This window comes from Phacochoerus africanus, chromosome 2 (genome assembly GCF_016906955.1).
Source record: "Phacochoerus africanus isolate WHEZ1 chromosome 2, ROS_Pafr_v1, whole genome shotgun sequence".
Classification (NCBI taxonomy): Eukaryota; Metazoa; Chordata; class Mammalia; order Artiodactyla; family Suidae; genus Phacochoerus; species Phacochoerus africanus.
This window is the reverse complement of record NC_062545.1, coordinates 271288325-271302877: the sequence shown is the minus strand read 5'-3', so window position 1 is coordinate 271302877 and position 14553 is coordinate 271288325. Positions and strand designations below refer to the sequence as shown.

Genomic DNA, 14553 nt, shown 5'->3' with positions numbered 1-14553 from the left:
TGATCAAGCGGGTCGAATGTACTTTGTTTCACAGTCTCAACATCACCATGCTGCTGAAACAGTGCTTGCCCAGGTCAGTGACCCGCGTGCCATTTGGTGGAGGAGAGGGAAAGGGTGAGGCTGAAAGCATCAAGCCAGCTCCCGGGGAATGGCTGCGAAAAGCCAGACCCCACTTCCCCTGCTTGATGCACCTGCACATGTGCAATAGCCTCAGAAGAAGGAAGGGTCACTCCCGGGCCACCCAGACTCTCTCTCTCTCTCTTTTTTTTTTTTTTTTTTTGTCTTTTGAGGGCTGTACCTGTGGCACATGGAGATTCCCAGACTAGGGGTCTATTCGGAGCTGCAGCTGCTGGCCTATGCCAGAGCCACAGCAATGCCAGATCTGAGCCGCATCTGCAACTTACACCACAGCTCACGGCAACGCACGGATCCTTAACCCACTGAGTGAGGCCAGAGATCAAACCTGCAACCTTATAGTTCCTAGCCAGATTCGTTTCTGCTGCACCACAACGGGAACTCCCACCAGACTCTCTTAACAAACGCATCTCTCTTGAGCAGTGGTTCCCACAGCTTGGTCCTCCTGGGATGGTTTTAAAAAGGCAAATTCTCGGAGTTCCCTTCATGGCTTAGTAGTTAACAATCCCAGGACTAGGATCCATTAGGATGCGGGTTCGATCCCTGGCCTTGATCAGTAAGTTAAGGATCCGGCATTTCTGTGAGCTGTGGTGTAGGTTGCAGAAGAGGCTCGGATCCCTCGTTGCTGTGGCTCTGGTGTAGGCCGGCAACTGCAGCTCCAATTCTACCTTTAGCCTGGGAACTTGCATATGCTGTGGGTGCGGCCCTAACAAAGCAAAAAAAAAAAAAAAAAAAAGCAAATCCTCAGGCCCCGTCCCAGACCTAGATCTACAGAATCAGAAACTCTGAGGTGAGGCCTGGCTGTTTTAACAAGTCCTCAGGTCATTCTGAAGTTGCTAGAGCTAGGGTGAGCAGAAGCAGTGAGCGCAAGAAACCCAGCACGGGTTGAGTGCCTGCTATGTGTCAAGCACTTGAAACCTCAACCTTCCTAATGACTCTGGGATACACTGTGTTGCACCACAAGTGAAAAAATGAGGGTGAGGCTTCCCTAACCTGCCTACCCTCATGCCGCTGGGAAGCTGAGACCTTGAAACCTGTCACGGTTGTGGACTTTGGATTCAGACAGGCCCAGATCCAAATCCTGGCTTTGTCACATACTGGCTGTTCAGCAGTGGATAGAATCCTTGACCTCTCTGTGCCTGAGTTATTTCATCACTTAAAATGGAAGGTAGTAAATAGAATCTCTCCTGAAAGTTTCTGTTTTTGAGGATTCAATGAAATAACCCATATAAAAGGTTTCCCACCATGCCAGGCACACAGTGAGTATGCAGTAGATGGCGGATATTTTGTAAGAACACAGACTCTCTGAGCACCCAAAATTGAGGTGACCAAGTGCAGGCACTGACTCTCACATACCTGACTCACAGGCGTGCCCTTTAAGACTAGTGCAGGAGTCCCCATTGTGGCTCAGCCGTCATGAACTCAACTAGCATCCACGAGGACTGGGGTTTGACCCCTGGCCTCGCTCAGTGGGTTGAGGATCCAGCATTGCTGTGAGCTATGGTGTAGGTCACAGATGCAGCTTGGATCTTGTGTGGCTATGGCTGTGGTGTAGGCTGGCAGCTGTAGCTCCTATTGGACCCCTAGCCTAGGAACTCCCATACGCCACGAGTGTGGCCCTAAAAAGAAAAAAGAAAAAAGAAAAAAAAAACAAACCCTAGCGCAGTGTCCAGCTATTGTTTTTTAGAAATAGTTCTATCAGATTTCTGGAAGCTCAGCTGGTGAAAAGCAACAAATCAGGAGAAGGATGGGAGGCTGGGAAGGGAAGGTGATGCTGCCATGGAAAGAAGAGCTAGAAAAGTAACAACAAACACAGCTGCGTGGAGCTTAAAGGCAGTAAAGTAGTCTATTCAAGTCGACTGAGTCACCAAGGAGAAGTCAGCAGTGTGATTAGCCAAGATTTTCAGAGGCGTGTGCGCGCGCGCATATGTGTGTGTGTGTGTGTGAGAGAGAGAGAGAGAGGTTTAATGAGAATGGATATAAGTTTTATTTTAAAGCGCTGGATGTTCTGAGAGATGACCTCGTCGTTTTCTGGTCCCTGTGATTATCTAAAATGACCTGGTCCCGGCACTGACTCTCACGTGCTCGACTCACAGGCGGGCCCTTTAAGACCAGGGCAGGAATCCCCATTGTGGCTCAGCGGTCATGAACCCAACTAGCATCCATGAGGACTGGGGTTTGATCCGTGGCCTTGCTCAGTGGGTTGGGGATGCAGTGTTGCTGTGAGCTGTGGTGTAGGTCTGGAGAGCTGAGGCTCCCCATTGGTAACCAGCATCAGCGAGGCAGGGTCCTATTGCCAGATCCCCCCACCCCCGACCCGAGTTCAACACTGGCCCCCCACTTACCCACATCTGACCCCGGACAAGTCAAGCAATTTCTTAAGCCTAAGTTTCTGCGTGTGAAAACTGACCAATAATACAGGAACCTATCTCAGGGGGTTTCTGTGAGAACCAGCAAGCACGCGATAAATGTCACCAACCCTGTTTGGATGTATCCATGTGAACTTTCCACATGCCTGCTCCCACCGTGTTCAGAGGATTGTTTTCTCTGGTCAAGCAGACGTCACATCCAGGCTGCAGAGCAAGGCGGGGGCCGGGGAGCACCCGCACGACTCAAGGACTGTTGGCAGTGAGGCTGCAGGAGCGCTCGGGGACAGACAGGTACACAGACCAAAGAGGGAAAACGAAAGGATGCTGTCTGGAGAGAATCAGAACCACTGGGGATCTTCAGAGGAACCAGCGTGTTGAAAGCCCGGATAATGGAGCTTGCAATTACTAAAGGAAGAGAGGCAGCACTGACTGAGCACCTATGGTGTACCAGGAATTGCTCTAGGGTATCTGCACTCACGTGGATGCGATTATTCCTCCCAGCCATCCCGGGAAGCTGGCATTACCAGCCACGGGCTTTAAATGAGGATACCGAGATGCAGAGAGGAGAGGTCAATTGTAGACATCACGTGGTTAACAGGAAGGGGAGGTAGAATTCAAGCGCAGGCCTGGCTGACTCCCCTTACACCCCCAAGACAAGCATGGTCCAGCAGGGAGGGGGCTGGCAGCACACTGTCCTCACTTCCTTCCATCCTCTCACCTCCGGCTGGCACCTGCCACCGGCCAAACCCAACCTGAAGCCAGAAGGCAAGGGAGCCCACTGAGGCAATCCATACAGGTCAACCCCTGGGCACAGGGCAGCGTGCCAAGGGGCAGAAGCAGGGCAGCAACTGGGGAACATCCAGCAGAGGGAAAACCTGTCCCCTGCCTGCCAGGGTTTCAGCCTCAGAGCCGAGATTTCCCTGGCCCAGCACAAGGCAGATGGGAGGGAGAGCAGTGGAGTGGCCTGGAGGCTAGTGGGGCTGCAACAAGCCTCCTGCACCAGCTGTCCCCACTCCCTGCAGGGCCTCTGTGGGGCCCCCGAGATGCCCCACCCCAGACCTGCTATTCAGAGAACCCAAGGCAGATCTGAGAGCCTTAAGCCTGGCAAGATGCAGAAACGACCCATCCTGATTTACAAGGGCCACGGCTGCAAGTTCTTGTCTCTCCGGACAGGGCCTACTGCAAAGCTCCCCCTTCCAGGTTTGGAGCAGCAGAGCCACGAATCTTTGCTGAAAATAATTTCTGGTGAGAACCCAAGGAGCCCCTGAGCTGTCCATGTCTCTCCAGATAGTAACTTCACGAGTACCCGTCTTAGGAGCTCCTCCGAGGGTGAAAGCAAGCTAGTTCAGGAGTGGGGTAAGTCAGTGGGCTTTTCCAGTCCCCTCCAGCCCAAGGGGACACACAGGTTCACATTGACAGCAATTCAAAAAGGTTTTGTAGATCTCACCAGCACTTCTGCTGCATCTCAACTCCATTCCCAAGTTTCCCCCAGTTATTTCTGGTAGCCTCTGGGGTGGGGTCTCCTCACTCGAGCTCCCTGTTGGTGCCTGTTTCCCCACACTCCTAGGGGATGGGCCCCAACACCACCCAACCGCCAGTGCTGGCTATGGTCAGGGCTGCCATGTACAGCTGTGCGGGGTGTGCACTGCCCAACTGGTCAGGGCACTCCCACCTGTGGGCCACTTTCTCATTCCCAGAACTCCATTTCTAGGGCTCCCAAGTGGCAAATCTTCAAGGTGCTAAGCAGTGCAGCTTGAGCCTCACCAGGTCAGAGTCGGTTTGGGTTTTTGTCAGCGCTTCCTCCAAAACCTAACCTGAGTCCAACCACTGGTCCCTGCCTCCTTGACACTGCCCTGGTGCCAGTCCCCTTGCTTCTCACCTGAACAGCCCCCCTCAAGTCTCCCACTGCTGCTCTCAGTTCCATTCTTATTCCCCTTGGACCACTCTCCACCCGGCACCAAGAGAGACAATGAGAAAATGCAAAACAGTGCATATCATGTTTCTGCTTGGAACCTTCCAGAAGCCTCCACTATACTCTGAATCCAAGCCTAAGGCGTCACCTGGGCTACAGGACCTAGCCCAGTCCGCCTCTCTCACTTCTCCTCCCTCCACTCTCCTGCTTGTCCCCTCGGCTTGGCCACGCTCACCTTTCATTCCTCGGCCAGGCCAAGCTCCTTCCCATCCCCCAGCCTTTGCACATGCTGTTCCTTTGCACAGCTGCCCCCTTCCAGTCTTTGGGCCTTGTTCACATAACCCTCTCTCCCAGAAGCCTTCCCTGCGCACCCTGTTTAAACCAGCCTCCTTTCCACCTCCGCCCACCCCACCCCCCCTTTCCCTTTCCCATTAACTGGTTTCTTCAGTCTTAGAAATTCTCCCTTCATTGCCTGCCTCCTGGAAGGGACACACACTCCAAAAGGCCCAGGGCTGTGTCTGCTCTGTTCATTGCTGTGTCCTCAGCGCCTGGCACTGTAGGCATGTGTGGAATAGCTGAGTGGATGTCCCCCACAGGAGTGGCAGCCTGGCCCTTGGTTGAGCTCTGTGGCAATTCATCACCTGGCCCCGAGTCTCACAGCTCGGCACGGCTTGAGCCCCTGATCCCACCACGAGTGTAATGAAAAAGAGCTCCTCCGGCCTCTGCTGAGAGCCCGCAGTGTCCTGAGCTCAGGCTGCTCCCTGGGGGCCAGGCCGGATTCAAGCACCATCCTGGTGGCACCAGGGGTGAGATCACGCCCGGAAGTCCACGTGCCGGGTCCCGGTCTCTGCTCTACCACCTCACAGAGCCGTGTGTCCTCAGGCAAGCTGCGTTACCTGTCTAAACCTCACTTTCCTCAGCTCTGAAAGGAGGAAGGTGGAGGTTCTTCCCACAGGGAGTAAGATAAGATCATTCGCATTAACCTTTAGCACGGTGCCTGGCACCCAATAAATGCCCAGCCGGTCTTGTCTCCATTACCACTCGCCATGAGCGATCATCCCTCAGGGCTTTTTCTGGGCACCCGAGTGCAAACGCCCTCCGAGGATCTGCTCATGCAAAGCAAATCCAGAGACCCCGCCCCCGCCAGGCACTGGCTCATCAGTTTGGATCTCAGTTATAGATAAATTTGTAGACAGCAGCTCCCCGTGGGTTCATTGAGAAGGAGGAAATCATGGGTTTAAAGGGAAGTGATTAATATCTGTATCCATGGAGATGAGCACAACATGGCCCTGGACTCAAGGAACTCGCAGTCCAGGCGAGGAGAGCAGATCTGCAGGCCAGCCAGTCCTCAGGGGCGGGGTGGGGGTGCGGGTGGAGGAGGCGAGGTCAGCCCTGCAGGGCACGGCCCCTGCACACACGTGGACGGTGACATTAAGCAGCCCAGACGCTACTCAGAACCTCATGTCAATTCAAGTCGGATTTTACCGTCACGTGAACTTGTTCCAAATTTTTTTTTTTAAAAAAAAAAAAAGCTTGCTGGTTTTTGGTTTTAGTATTTTTTAGTGATTTTGGGTTCTGAGTTTGTGGAGAAAGGTGTGTAGACTCACATTTGGGGCCGAGTCATCAGTAGGCACGGTGTGGGGGCTCACGACACTAGCAGGGGCTCACAGAAATATCCTAGCTACTTTTAAAACAAGAGTGGAAAGTGAGGAGTTCCTGTCGCGGCGCAGTGGAAAAAAATCCGACTAGGAACCATGAGGTTGAGGGTTCGATCCCTGGCCCCGCTCCGTGGGTTAAGGATCCGGTGTTGCCGTGAGCTGTGGTGTAGGTCACAGACCCGGCTCAGATCTGGCATGGTTGTGGCTGTGGTGTAGGCTGGTGGCTACCCAGCTGCAATTGGACCCCTTTGCCTGGGAACCTCCATGTGCTGTGGGTGTGGCCCTAAAAAGCAAAAATAAAAATAAAAATAAAAAATGGAAAGTGAAATTTTTGGTCCGAAAATGCTTTAATGTATAATGTTAATATATATGTCTTTACAGAGCTATAGTCCCAGAAGATGGTTTTTAATATTTTTAATGGAGGAAGGAGCTTACAAAGACCAAGTGCCCCGGGGTGGGAGCAAGTCATGGGCCTGCTGCAGCGCTGCCCTTGCAGAGACAGTGGAGGAGCTGCAGGGCCAAGGCCAGTGAAAGAAGAGGCATGATGCCCAACACGTAGTAAACACTTAATACACGATGACGATAATAACAACCATAAGGTCTGCAGTCTCCTTTTCCCTCCTATAAAATGGAGTAACTCCTGCCCTCCCACGCCCAGGCGTCCTGAGAGACTCGAGGGAGATGACAGACGCCGAAGCGCTCTGGGAACCGGCCCTGCCGTGCAGAGGAGAGGGGCTGATACTGGGACCACCACCATCGTGCCCCTGCCCAGGAATGCCAGCCCACATCCCTCTGCTGCCCCACCCACACCTGGCAGGACGGGGCTGGAAGGCCCATCACGTGCTGCCTTCCTTCCTGCACCTGCCTGGCAGAGGGCGGAGCGGAGCGGAGGGGGAGGGCAAGGCTGGGGCGGGGGCACCTGGGCGCCAGATCAGAGGAGGAGAGAGTTACTCAGGACCCCCAGAGCCAGCTTGGGGCGGGGCTGGGCAGCCTGTCACGCTTTAGACACAGCCTGGCCGTGTCAGGGCACCTGTCTTTCTCTTCTTGGCCTCCTCCCACCTCCTGCTAGCCAGACTCCCAAATGACACTCCTTGATGTCCTCACCCGGGAGACCCTGAGAAAGAAACCCTGGCTGTGCCACAGACCTTCAGAAGGCTCGTGTTCCCATGGAGTCATTCGACAGACATCTGTCACGTGTTTCTGTGCTCTAGGCCTCAAGTAAGATGCTCAGGACAGAGCCCGGACCAAGGCGGCCCCAGGCTCAGCCCATGACACCAGCCCATCTCCCCGCAGGTACCAGCACCTCTGCTTGGTGATGCCACCTGGGCCTCATGCCAGGAGGCTCCCTCCAACAGTCTCTTACCAGAGGCCCTCTTTTATCTGCTCGGCTGCCTCTCTGGGCCCCGGGACAGACAAGCAAGGTCAGCACAGCTTGGCTGATCCTCAGGATGAGAATTTCCACAGGTGCCGCTCGGTACAGGGGCTGGGGTCCGTCCCCACTGACCACAAAGCTGCCTCCAGTCCCTCACCTCCCGTTTGGGACAAAGGTCCTGTCTGACACAGACAACATGTTCCAGAAGCAGCTGTCTAAAATTTTTTTAAATGGATAGGGATGATTTTAAACAGCTTTGGAAATTTTCTGTCAAGGTTTTGTTATGAAGCTACAAAGAAAGCCAGCAAACTAAAATTAAATCTCTCTTCTCCCTGCCCCCTGGTCTCCCCTCTTGGGGATGAGCCCTCACGTCAGCTGCTGCGTGAGAGGGCGGTGATGAACATTCTTTAAAATACTGGGATGAAGACAAAATGAAAACCAGTCAACTAAAGTCTCAGTTAAATTGGCTTTGGGCAAGCTGACCTGGAGCCCACACTCGGTGTTCAGATGGGGCTTATTTAATAAGTACCTGCTGACTGAAAATGTATTTGACTGTCAGGTGGTGTCCAGGCTTGAGGTGAGGTGCTGCCCTGACCCCGTCCCCCGGCAGTCAGCCTGGGAAGCTGGGGATGAAATGGGACATACACAAGCTGACAACAGGCTCCCCCAAGCTGCTTTGCAACTGAGTGAGCACCCTGTGGATACACCCGTTTGGCAAGAACTACCAGACACAATGTCCTCGAAGGGCTTTCCGTGTGCCTGGACATCCTCTGTGACGCTGGGCAGTACGGGGTAACTAGTAGCACTGCCTTACAATCTCCCCATAAATGAAATCTCCTAACTTCTCACTAGGAAACATGGGGCCCCTGCCAGGCACGAGGCAGCAAGTCATAGGACCTGACTACAACACCTCCAGGAGAGGAGGGGACCAGCTGTCACTCTCGGCTCGGAGGCAGCTGTTTCGTTAAGTGTGGATGGGTGGAGGCTTTTGGAAGCTCCACAGCCTTCCTGAGGCTCTGACACTCTCCCAGGTCCTGCCAAGATCAGCTGACCAGGAGAAGGAGGGCCCTGCCTTTTTGCACCCGTGGGTCAACCTCACTGCAGCCTTGGTCCCTAAGAACTGCCACCCTTCCTCGAATCCGAGAAGTCATCAACCGTTGAATGGGTCTACCATTAAAAGTTCTAGTAAAAAAGAAGTGCTGCCAACTTAGCTCTGATTTGCTCTTAACTTCAAGATGCATCCTGACTTCAGAGATCTTAAAACAAGAAAAAGAGTGTTAAAAAGTTAGAAGCGAAGAAATAGTTTGTTTCCAGGACAACACACAAGAGTTCCCATCTTTAATGTAAATCTTTGTCACAGTCCCATTACTTCCTAGCAGTGTGGCCTGATGCAAGGGACTGCACGTTGCTAATAAGCTCACTCTTCTTGTTCGTAGAATGAACTAGTAATACTTCTCTCATAGGGTTCTGGGAGGAGAAGGGAAAAAAGATACCTATAAAATGTTAAGCCTGATGCCCAGCACATCCCAGGTAGCTACCTTACGGTGTTCTAACAAGACTTGTGAGGACGTTTCTTTCATCTTCTAGTGGGTACACTGAGCTGAACCGACCTATGAATTATTGGGGCTGATATTTCCCAACAGACTAGGACCAAGAACATGGAGGGCAGAGAGCTGAAATAAGAACCACCAACCGCTGGCTAGGTTTATGGTAGGGCACCAAATAAAAGTAGGAGTACAGAAGGTTTGGGAGAGAAGATAAATTCAACTGGGACGTGGGGAGATCCAGTTCCTGAAAAGGAGGGGTAGATTGTATTGAAACAACCCTCTGGTTAGTAATAATGATAAAAGTTGGACAACATACAAAAGACAACTGCTTGAAAGCACTTGACAGCAACCCAAAGCAACAGAAGCTGGAGGAGATGTGATTCCTGAATGATGGGGCAATCGCCAAGGTACTTCCCTATCCATGGTGATACAGAGAATGATAAAACAGAATGCAGCAGTGCTATCAGCTGGGAAGTAGAGAAAGAGGTTGGACCTCAAGGATGGAAATGGAAGGGGAAAATGCTAGAAAGGAGACAGCCGCAGAAGGAAGGAGGAGCTCCCAAATTACTACACAAATTCCCCATGAATCCTTAGTTAAGCCCTAAATTGCATATGGGGAGAGAAAGAGACTCTTAGGAGCCCAAAGGAAAGCAGTAGCTGAGAGGCAGAAAGTTCAGCAGCTGCCTGGAAGATGCAGTTTGGAGTTCAAGTCCTGCCAAGTTGAAGGGACTTAGCAAACATCTCAGGCTCTCAATTTAATCCCAGAAAGGCCATCCATGCCTTACAAGTAAACCCAGGATTAAGGGTTCTACTTGGGATTATGGACAAAACCAAAATAAACCTACCTGGACAAAAACCTAAAAACCAAGCCTCTACAAGATGAAGGGAATATGCCAGTAATTCAACTGCCCGCAAGACCAAAACACAACACTCTTGAGAGGAAGACAATAAAACACTGAGTCTTTCTGGTGTATCATCCAAAGCGTTTAGGGTACAATTTAAAAATTATAGGCATGCAAAGAAGCAAGGAAACGTGGCTCATGATCAAGAGAAATAATGACCTAAATAAATGTTGGAATTAGTAAACTAGGGCTTTAAAATGGCTATTATAAATATGTACAGGGTTTTCTTTTTAGGAAAGGAAGGAGAGAAGGAATGAGTGGATAGAGAATCTCAGGGGAGAGATGGGATTCATAAAAATAAACCAAGTGGCAACTCTCTCTAAGACAAAAAAAAAAAATATAGCACCTGACATAAAACATAACTTGGATAAAGTTAACAGCAGGTTAGATACTATCAAGGATCAGAAACTTGCAGCCAGGTAAGAGAAATGATCCAAACTGAGGCACAGTGATTTTTTTAAAAAAAGATATACATATATACATACATGCATACATAAGTGGAGTTTCAGTCACCCGTGGGACAACACTAAGTGTGTAAGTGGAGTTCTAGAAGTGGGGGGGGGGAGAATTGTGCAGAAGAAATATTGAAAGGGACAATGGCCCCCGATGCTCCCCCACACATTGCCAGATTTAGTGAAAAACATCAACCCACAAATCTAAAAATGAATGAATCCCAAACAGAATAAACACAAAGAAAACTACACCTAGTCACATCATAGTCCAATTGCTAACAACCAAACCTAAAGAAAAATCTTAAAAGAGGGCGGAGGGGAGAACCGCACCACATACACAGGAACCACAGCAAGGAAGAGAGCCAACTGTGTGTCAGAAACAGTGAAAGCCAGCTGACAATGGAAAGGCGTTTTAAACGTGCTGAAAAGGAAACATCAGTTTGGGATCTGGGAAGCCTGAAATGCTGATAAGACGGACGTTTTGAGATACAGCAGAGCCCCCCTTCCAAGTACTCCTGTCCACGTAATACACATTACCCGTGTCCTCCCACCCCAACCCTCCCCCGACACACTCAGTTATCTCGGCCAAACATCCCAATATTCCGAGAGAAAAAACAAAAAACAAAACAAAACAAAACAAAAACTGTGACTGGGAGTTCCCGCTATGGCATAGTCGGTTAAGAACCTGACACGTATCCATAAGGATTGGGGTTTGATCCCTGGCCTCGCTCAGCTTGCACTGCCACAAGCTTCGGCGTGGGGTCACAGATACAGCTTGGATCTGGCATTGCTCTGGCCAGCAGCTGCAGCTCCAATTCAACCCCTAGCCTAGGAACTTCCATATGCCACAACTGTGGCCCATGATTGCAAAAAAAAATTTTTTTAATAAAATTTTTTTAAAAAGAGAAAGTTAGCCAATTTAGCAGCAGAGCTGGGATTTGAGCCCAGGTTCCTTAGTTTCTGTGCTCTTTACCTTCCCGTCAGCCATCTGTTTATTCGCTCTGCTCTCCTGGGCTGGACCAAAGGAGAGCTCTACGCGGCTCACGCCACACACGCCCCAGGGCTCGGGGAGCTCACAGGTAATTGAAATGACCACAGCCAGCCTTCACTGAGCACTTCCCATGTACTAGCCAGTGTGTGTTACACTTAATGTGACACATCTTATTTAGTTTTCACATCAGCCCCACGAGGTAAATCCTTCATAGCGTCTTCATTTTACACACAAGGAAAGCGAGGCTCAGAGCTCCTGGGTGCTAGAGCCAGAACTTGACTCCCCAGTGCACGCTCCCCAGCAGCGTGCTCGACTGCCCAAGGCCACAACAGGGCAGGGGCTGAGCCAAGACGGACAGCGCCAGGCCACTCTGATGCTCCTCTTCCACTTGATGGGATCCTAGGAACTCTGAATTGTGGAAGCAGATGTGTTTCAGTAACAAGGGGCTTGGGCTGCCTATTCTCAGAAGGAGGGAGAGTCGGGGAAACTTCCCCGGCCCGGTGGTGGGGCGGGGTGGGGGAGCAGTTTCCCATGGCCAACTGCCTCTCTCACCAGGAGGGCTGCTCCCAGCAGCTCTGATGCCTCCGAGGCAGCACTGCCTGTCAATCTAGGCTGCACTGGGCACCAGTGTGGCCTTTTCAAAATAAAAGCAAGGTGGAACCCTGTCCTGCGCAGAACCTTCCAGTGGTTCCTGACCGTCCTTGGGGTGCAGTTCCACCTCCAGCAAGGCCTCCTCCTCCGCCATGCTCGCCATGCTCACCTTCTCACCTCCAAACTGCGCTCCCCCAGCCCCTCAGAAGAACTCTTCACAACTGCTCTGGCCTCAGGGTCTGCTCCTGTTGCTACTGCAGTATAAACAAATTACCACCAAAACTTTCAGCCTAAAATAACTATTTTCTTATCCTCGTGGGTTCTGTGGGTCAGGAATCCAGATATGGAACACTGGGATGGCTTATCTCTGCTCCCTGACGCCCGGGGCCTCCGCGAGAAAGACCCTCTAGCTGGGGATGACTCAGTGAAGAGGGGCCTCTTTCCTCCCACGTCTGGAGGTTGATGCCAGCTGCCGGCTGGGACCTCTGGCACGCGTGATCTTTCAGAGGCACCTCCTGGGAAGCTGGACTTCTCAGGGTCCAGCACAGAGGGTGAGAGCCAACAAGGGAGAAGCCATCCCGCCCAGCCTTGGAAGTCAGGTAGTGTCACTCCCACTGTAGTGGTTACAAGCAAGTCACACACACACCCAGATTCCAGGGGAGGGGGCAGGGACCCTACCTCCCAATGGCAGGAGCGTCCAGGCCTCACTGTGGACAGGGAGATGCCACTAGGGTCATCTTTGAACTTTACACACTCTTCTTTCTCTGTCCAGGCCACCCTCCCGCCAGCCTCAGAACCTACTAACTCTCGTGCATCCTCGGGTTTCAGCTGAAGCACCGATTTGTCAGGCTTAGTCGGGCCTCCTGTTTAGGTATTCCCTGTGCCCAGCACACCTCGTGTACCCCAGTCTGTCTGTCTGTCTGTCTCCCCTCCTGCCAGCAAGCTCTGTGAGGACAGGGACTTTGGCTTCCTGGTATGGGCTCAGAGCAGTTTCCCAAAAAACACATCCTGGAGAAAAGAGATGGAGAGAGGGGTGGGAGGAGGGAGCCAGGAAAGGGAATATGCCTGCGTCCAGGCTGTCAAGGATGCAGCTCAGGGAGAATTTGGTCCCATTGCACATGCTTCTGCTGATCTTGCACCCCCAGCCTGCCACGGCGCCACCACCACAGCATCCCCACGGCCCCTCCAGGCCCTTTGGAAAATCCACAGAGCAGGTGGTATGTTCACCCCCCCACCCCACAGTGGATGTGGGGAGGGTTTCTGCAGCATCCAGCCGTCTGGCTCATGTGGTACCCTATACGACACAGGGGTCTCTTGGGGCAGAGTCCCCTTCTAAATGGGATGGAACGGACAGATGGAAAAGGGAGAAGGACTGGGCAGGATGGGAGCCGCTGAAGCAGGAAGGAAAGTTCTCTCCCGGCAGAGACGGAAGTGGCCATCCTGAGGAGGGGGGGCCATGGTGAACCTGTTTTCCAGGGACCATGAACGCGATCCTCGGTGGCTGGAGTGGAGAGAACCCCGTTAAAGTTTCTCTCCCAATCTGTACCCAAATATCATCATCACCACCGTCGCCATCATTAAAAAACTTTTTTAAAAAGGAAAAATGAGGAGTTACCCTCGTGGTGCAGTGGAAGCAATCCGACTAGGAACCGTGAGGTTGCGGGTTTGATCCCTGGCCTCGCTCAGTGGGTTAAGGATCTGGCGTTGCCATGAACTGTGGTGTAGATCGCAGGCACGGCTCGGATCTGGCGTTGCTGTGGCTTTGGAGGAGGCCGGCAGCAACAGGGCTGATTAGACCCCTGGCCTGGGAACCTCCATAGGCCGAGGGTGCATCCCAAAAACAAAAAAATAAAACAAACATAAAAAATAAAAAGGAAAGATGAGTCACCGGCAATATTCCACACGGCTGTTGTCCAGGCAGAGGGACAGGCCTGCTCCTGGCTCTCCCTTCGAAGGCCTCGCCTCCTCTCACCCTGCAGGCCTGGCCTCCCTCCTCCGCCTGCCTGTGCTGATGAGTGGCTGGGACGGCCCACTATGTGGGCTCCAGCGCTGCCTCCTCTCCTGCTCTGACTCTACATGCATGGGCTCCATCTGGGTGAAAGGCTCTGTGCTGAGGGCCTTGAAGGACTCCCGTTATGTGTTCCTCGAAGAACTGGACGGAGGTCACAGTGGAAGTTCTGGGAACTCGAGCCTGGCCCGCTCAACACGAGTCCTGAGTTCAATCCACTAAGGCAGCCTCGCCCTGTGCCAAGCCCCTTCCTGCGTGACCTCACGGAATCCTTGCCGCAGCCCATGGGGGTGGATTACTGGCTTAGCTCATTCACTGCTGATGCATGACACTGGTGCCCAGAGAGATGAGGTGACTTGATCAAGGCCTCTCAGGTGGGGAGTGAGGGAGCCCCTCCCCAGGGCTGCCCCGGCCCCCACCTCTGGCATTTCCACTGTCCCAAGAAGCCACTGGGTCTCAGTAACTTTCACAACTCAGATCCTACTCACTTCTGCGCAGACCGCCCTGGGCTCCCCCTCCAGGGTTTAGAGGTGAGGGCTGTCCCCTCCAAGAAGGGCAGCTGAGGGGGAGAGGCGGCCTGTGCGGGGCGGCCCAGGCAGCCCACCTGGGGCTAAGT

General features: G+C 52.5%; 1 protein-coding gene across 9 annotated transcripts in view; it reads right to left on the bottom strand.

Moving 5' to 3' along the window:
• The window catches only part of RALGPS1 (Ral GEF with PH domain and SH3 binding motif 1), a 291847-nt gene that overhangs the window by 84380 nt on the left and 192914 nt on the right, over nucleotides 1-14553 (bottom strand). The gene's annotated exons all lie outside the window — the stretch shown is intronic.